The sequence below is a fragment of the Haliotis rufescens genome, unplaced genomic scaffold, assembly GCF_023055435.1.
Source record: "Haliotis rufescens isolate VD_foot unplaced genomic scaffold, xgHalRufe1.0.p SCAF_7, whole genome shotgun sequence".
In the NCBI taxonomy this organism is placed as follows: Eukaryota; Metazoa; Mollusca; class Gastropoda; order Lepetellida; family Haliotidae; genus Haliotis; species Haliotis rufescens.
The window spans coordinates 5,713,976-5,720,023 of NW_025964361.1; positions in this window are offsets into that span (position 1 = coordinate 5,713,976).

Here is a 6,048-nt window from a genome sequence, read left to right on the forward strand (position 1 = left end):
GTGTTCTGTGGAATATTTGCGTCACAAAGATGGAACTATATTCATTACTGACTGGACAATATCCCTGGTGGATAAACTGTGTGAGAGGTATTGTCATTTAACAAATAAGGGACACAGATTAAACATATTTGACTATCAAATGTGCATTGTTATTCAGTAAGCCAAGATCCCTTGCCTAAAGGGAAAATATGGTTCAGTTGCAAGTCAAAATATGAATCTATATCAGCTTCTTCTTAATCTACACGATAATTATCTGTCTGTCCCAGGTGAAGGGATAGGAATCAAACACACAAATGTTCATGCATTGGGACCACGCTAAACTGTAAAAATGTATAGATTTGTATCTTCTGTATTAAAAATAAATAATTTGAGACTGATTTATTTCAATAAGGCATTTGAGAAACACGAAAAATACGAAATTTCCATCTATCAGGGGAAATCTATTAAAAAAATCTATAAAGAGGATTACACGTATAAATATAGATATGGATTGCTCTCATAGCAGTTTCGCCAACAACAAGGACCAGTTCAAGTAATTCAGAACACTACAGGCAAACTTCATACACTAAATCCGGGCACTCAAACACGTCACACAGGTAATGAAGCAAATCCATCAATTATTGACTTCTGGTCACTGCATGTCGATGTCAATAAAATACAAGCGACAAAATCACTTCCGTAACAATAAGAGAAATCTGCTGAAAGCAAAGTCCGTTGTACGATTCCGATTATATTGTAAACTTCACAACTAGTGATGATTCCAGGTGTTTGGAAAAATGTAAGCATATCCTGCCCCACTGGGGTCAAAATCATATCGGAAGCATTTTCTATTGGTAAAACACAACTCATATTCAAACGTAAACCCCTCCAATGTGAAGGAGATCATTTCATCAAATCACATCAACTAGATGGAATGGCCCTGGAAATGGAAACATCGTCCGATAATGCACTTCCGTTTTGGACAAGTACAGTACGTGTACCCAGCTAACGTATTCAGAACGCCATATGCACTTCCGGTCTGATGACATCCTTTAGGACTAAACACGCCCTCGCCAGTACATAATAGCATGCCTCTTTTTATCATCCGATCTGAAGATGTACATTCTTTTTTTTTACCTTGACCTTGAATACATGTCTCGTAAATTGACCATTTAAACAAGTTCCACTTCCAAGGGATACCACGTTCATTCGGAAAGACATGATCAAATATTCCTTACCATAGCACGAACATAGGCCAGCCGTGGTCACAAGAAAAGCCAAAGCGTGTTGTATCTCCTTCAGGACTCCAGCAACATTGCTGGTGGGGAGGTCTTAAACACTGAGAGCCCACAGAATCGACAAGAGATTATTATATACTATCAGTATATGGTATATGGTAAGTGGAATATGGTTTGAGATTTACACTACTACCTAGACGTTTCCTCTTCTTAGCCGTTTTGGCAACTCATGTGCAGCCCGTCCGCCCGTCCGCCCGTCCGCCGTGACATGTACGCATATCGGAGGGAACAAACTTTTGAAAACAGGTGAAACTGTGTTCAGCTGATATAGATATAGGTGTTAGTGGCATGGAGTGTAATTGATATTTCGCGTATATTTGCTGATGCCTCCGTTTTTGATGCGCGATTGCAAAAAACATGCATGATATTTTTATGATCATATTGTCCTAAATTTAAGTGAACATCAGTCCAAATATGTTTTATTTAGATATTGTTGAGAGAAACATTGCTCCTTGAAATAATATTGTCATTGAAAAGTTGATATGATTTGCTGTTTATAAGCGGGTGTGGGACAACATGCATTCAAAGGACTAATATTGTTGGCGCTCCTGTAAGTAGGCTTTGTTTTTTAGTTCTCTTTTAACGGTGACTGTGCGTGTCTGCGAAGATCAAAAGGCCGACTCAAGTATGTTGGACAGGCGATTCGTTTAACTGACTGATTGCTACTGACTAATTGTGGTGCAACCTTTGTCGAACAGACAAGGTGAAGCATGGCTGCTACTACCGATAGCATTTTCACCCGATATCGGTATTGGCTAGGTCATTTAGGAAATTTGATTGAGAAATCAAAGAAACCATGTCTCGATTTTATCAACAAGAGATTCTTGTCGACATTGTACTGTACTGTCAACAGTTTGTACGATTTGCTTGTTGTTCTGAAATTGTACAAAGTATAATTATTTCTATAGATTTGAATTGTAAGATCATTTTTGAAACTGTTTGCAATTCAATCATCAAAAGATATGTTGAAGTGTAATAAAGTGTTCTGCTGCAATTGCAAGAACAAATCAACTAGTACATATTACCATTGTCTCCATTGATTTATCAGACCTCTCTTAATGATGACATAAACAAATTTAGAGTTATACTGTTGATATCAACAATAGTTGAAAATGAGTGATTGACTGAGTATGGTTAAACGCCGCTTTTAGCAATATTTCAGCAATATCACGGCGGGTTCCCCAGGAAATGGGCTTAACACATTGCACTTATGTGGGGACTCGAACCCCGGTCTTCGGTATGACAAGCGAACGCGTTAACCACAAGGCTACCCCACCGACCCAGTTGTAAAAATAGTTCGAAGTGTCTGGTGCAAACATGTGTTCAATCGATAGTAGGTTTTGTTCAAATTACGTCCGATATAAATAGTTTACACCAATAAAATGTTGTGTAATACTGACTACAGAAATAAACCATCTTTCACTTTATCTAGTACTATTTAGTTTGGAAACGTTAACTCGGGAATCGAACACGGGTCTTCGGCGTGACGAGCTAACGCTCTACAAAAGGTGCTTGAAAAATCATAAATAAAATTAAAGAGAATTCTCTCAATGTGGAGTAAAGGAGTAATCATATTTATGGCGGGATTAAATGGGTTCGGGGATGTTTCTTTAACTAATCCCGCGTATTTTTTCACACAGATAACAGAGATGATAACTATATGGTGTACTTTACATCTTCCTGTTTCTATAGGAAGATAATGATTACAACACCGAATTAAATCTAAATAAAGTTTGCATGTCTTTTAGAGATATAATATAAAGTTATTGTGCTAAATTACTTTTTAATATGTTATATTGTTACACAATGAAAACGCATAATCAACCTTAACTCTAAATGAATGATAAGGAAACGATTTTAGCAGGAAGGAATTACTCGCATGACAAAAGCTGATGGCTGTGTGACAAAATGAGTACACATGATATGACAGGTACAGTCGGAAGATGAGATATTAGAGTACCACCCAAAGACCAAGAGGTCAGAAGCTGATGTAACCCATCATTTTTACGAAGTGTAAATGGTGAGGCACCGGGTCACAAAGACGGGCTTTGTGGGCAGCTGGATTGTTCCTCTATTCCTCCCACAAGACTAAGGTCAAGCACGGAACGTCATTGGTTGATGGTTGACGTCAGCCCATACCTCGTCCGAGGTCATCCCACATGTGATCTCTATCTCAATCATATCAGGAGAATTTCGGGCCATTCCATTAACAAAGAATCAAGGATCCAGAAAAGCTGGTCTTATTACTGAAGACAATTCTTCGAAATAATAGGATTTTACTTCGGCCATACTGATGTTACCGCGTACTGATGTTAAAGCGACCATCGAGGTGTTGACGGCGAATGGAGAGGTTGGAGCGTTGTTCCGGTATACTATCTAGGAGATCCCATCTACAAATATACTGTGCACCAACTTTACCTTTTTAAAGACTAGTCAAGTCTGAAAATGTGGGATCGTAAGGATCGCAACGCTGACATATATGTTTCAACAATGAGAAAGTTGATGTCTTTTCCCTCACATTTTCATATCATGTGGCATAATGTCAGTGATGTCATTGTTTACAAACCTCGAAGGATTTTGATATTTTCTGTGTGAAAAAGTGGCATTGAAATAGTTAGTTGGACCTCCGAAATATTCACGTTCATCAAAGATTGACAGACATCACCTTAATGACTCAAATTTTAAGCCGACATATTTATTTGATGTTTATCTTTACTCTAAACTTGTACACAATGGACGTAATTCATTTTATTGTTTCCTTACAAAGACGGGAAGTGCGCTATTGTGGGTCCATCACTTGGTTGTCTGGTTTGTCTTGTTTGTCTGGCTTCAGCAAACACCTACTTTTTATGCAAAGTGTGAGAGCAGCGGTTACTAAATGATGGGACAGGACATGTGTACCCTTTTTGCGAACATCATCACCTGGTATTATTACTTCTAATTTTTATAGTTCCATTCATGTAATTATCAACGGTATTTTCCCTTTTGCGCCTTATGGAATCTATTTCGGGAGATAAACGAGACTTGTTATTGGCTGGCATTGGCGTTTTTTTACTTGATTTGGTTTCATTTTTTACGAGTTCTGATATGTAAGCACCCAAATCTTAGGAAAGTTGGTTCTGCTCATCTTTTGGGGCTTCTTGGCTACGTTTATCGTTCGTTTTATCTCAAAGAAAGACGATACGTCTCTATCCAAGACTTAGTGAGAATATTGTGTCACATGCCCAGTAGCTCGGTCTGTATAATCTATGTGAGTGTGGTATGTATACAATTAGTGTACACTAGAATGCAAGGCTACAGTGATACAAACAAATGAAACATCTTTTCACCTTGCTGGCTTCAATTTTGCCTTTGCTATGTCCATTATTTCACCTGTCAGTGCTAATTACTCCCGGCCTCCCGTTTGCCCAGTGCCCATTACCTATTACTTATCTATGATACTAAGTACTGGTTTCCATACTGTCAGCGGTAATTACTGTAAAGTGTTGGCTTCCATTGTCCATTGCTAATCACCTATCGGCGCCAATCATCTGTTGGCTTCCCTTGTTAGTTTCTATCCTTTGCTATTTTCCACCTTTTGTTATCTTATTAATGTTGTTGTCTTTACCTGTACATATATATACTCTCTGCCTCATGGCATTCAGTTATATGATGAATGAGTAAGCATATACTCCGAAACTTTGTGTTCCTCATAATAAAGAAGTTGACATCCATGTATTCTCTTCCTTATGTGTATCACTTCTAAATGCCTTTCAAAGACCCAAATGAAACATGGTCTCCCATTAGGCACTGCTTCATTCTGACAGGCTCTTTGTTAATGGGCCACCGTTGTTGCATTTCAGTATTGTCTGGATCTGAGGATCATGGGTTTGAATTCTTCATTGTGAAACAACGGTCAAATGGACAAGAAACGCTTATAGATTGAAAGTGTATTTGAATGCTTCTTGCAATTGGTGAATAACTGCACAATGAGATTGTAAATACACATAGTGATCTTACAATATTCCAGTTATTACAACTTTTAATGTCAAGGAGTAAAACGTGTTATTTCATCCCTGGCATATGACATATGGCTACCAGGTTCATACCTTTTATACCTTCTGGCAGCATTTGGCACAGATGCCACACACAGTTGCATCATGCAGGGCCTTTGGTTGGTAGAACGCCACTGCCCTGTGTGCTGGAGGAGAGCACTGACATATATTTTTTCAATAATCCCCTGTTTCTCACGTATCATATCAGATGAAAGAAAAGAAAACACCTTGCAACAATGTCATTTTTTGGCAGGCAATTTCGGTTTTGTCAAGAGTGTTTAGTATAAATATTTGTTTCAAGAATTTTCGGGGACAATTTACTATATATTTAATGTTGTTCTATGCGTTTGAGTGTAACAGCGAGTGGTGGGTACAAGCAGTAGAGCAGGATATGCTTGACCTTTTTTCAAACACAGGTGTCATCACTGAAATTCAGTGACACATTCATAATTGCCCCACACGTGCAATGGAATCTGATTATTCTCTGACGTGGACGTTTATAACTCAATATGAGTTTAACCACTGCTATGAGAAGCTTTCAGTTCTTTAAACAAATCTTACAAGATCTCAGATACAGCTTCACAGTCTGGTTCTTCAGAACAGATTCATAAGTTACCTCAATATGTACACACATTTTATTGCCAACCGGTGACATAAGATGTGCCTCAGTCTTGTCCGGATCTTATGTTCGACGTGTTAGTCGTTACACACCACTCAGATGGATAAGAAATAATTGA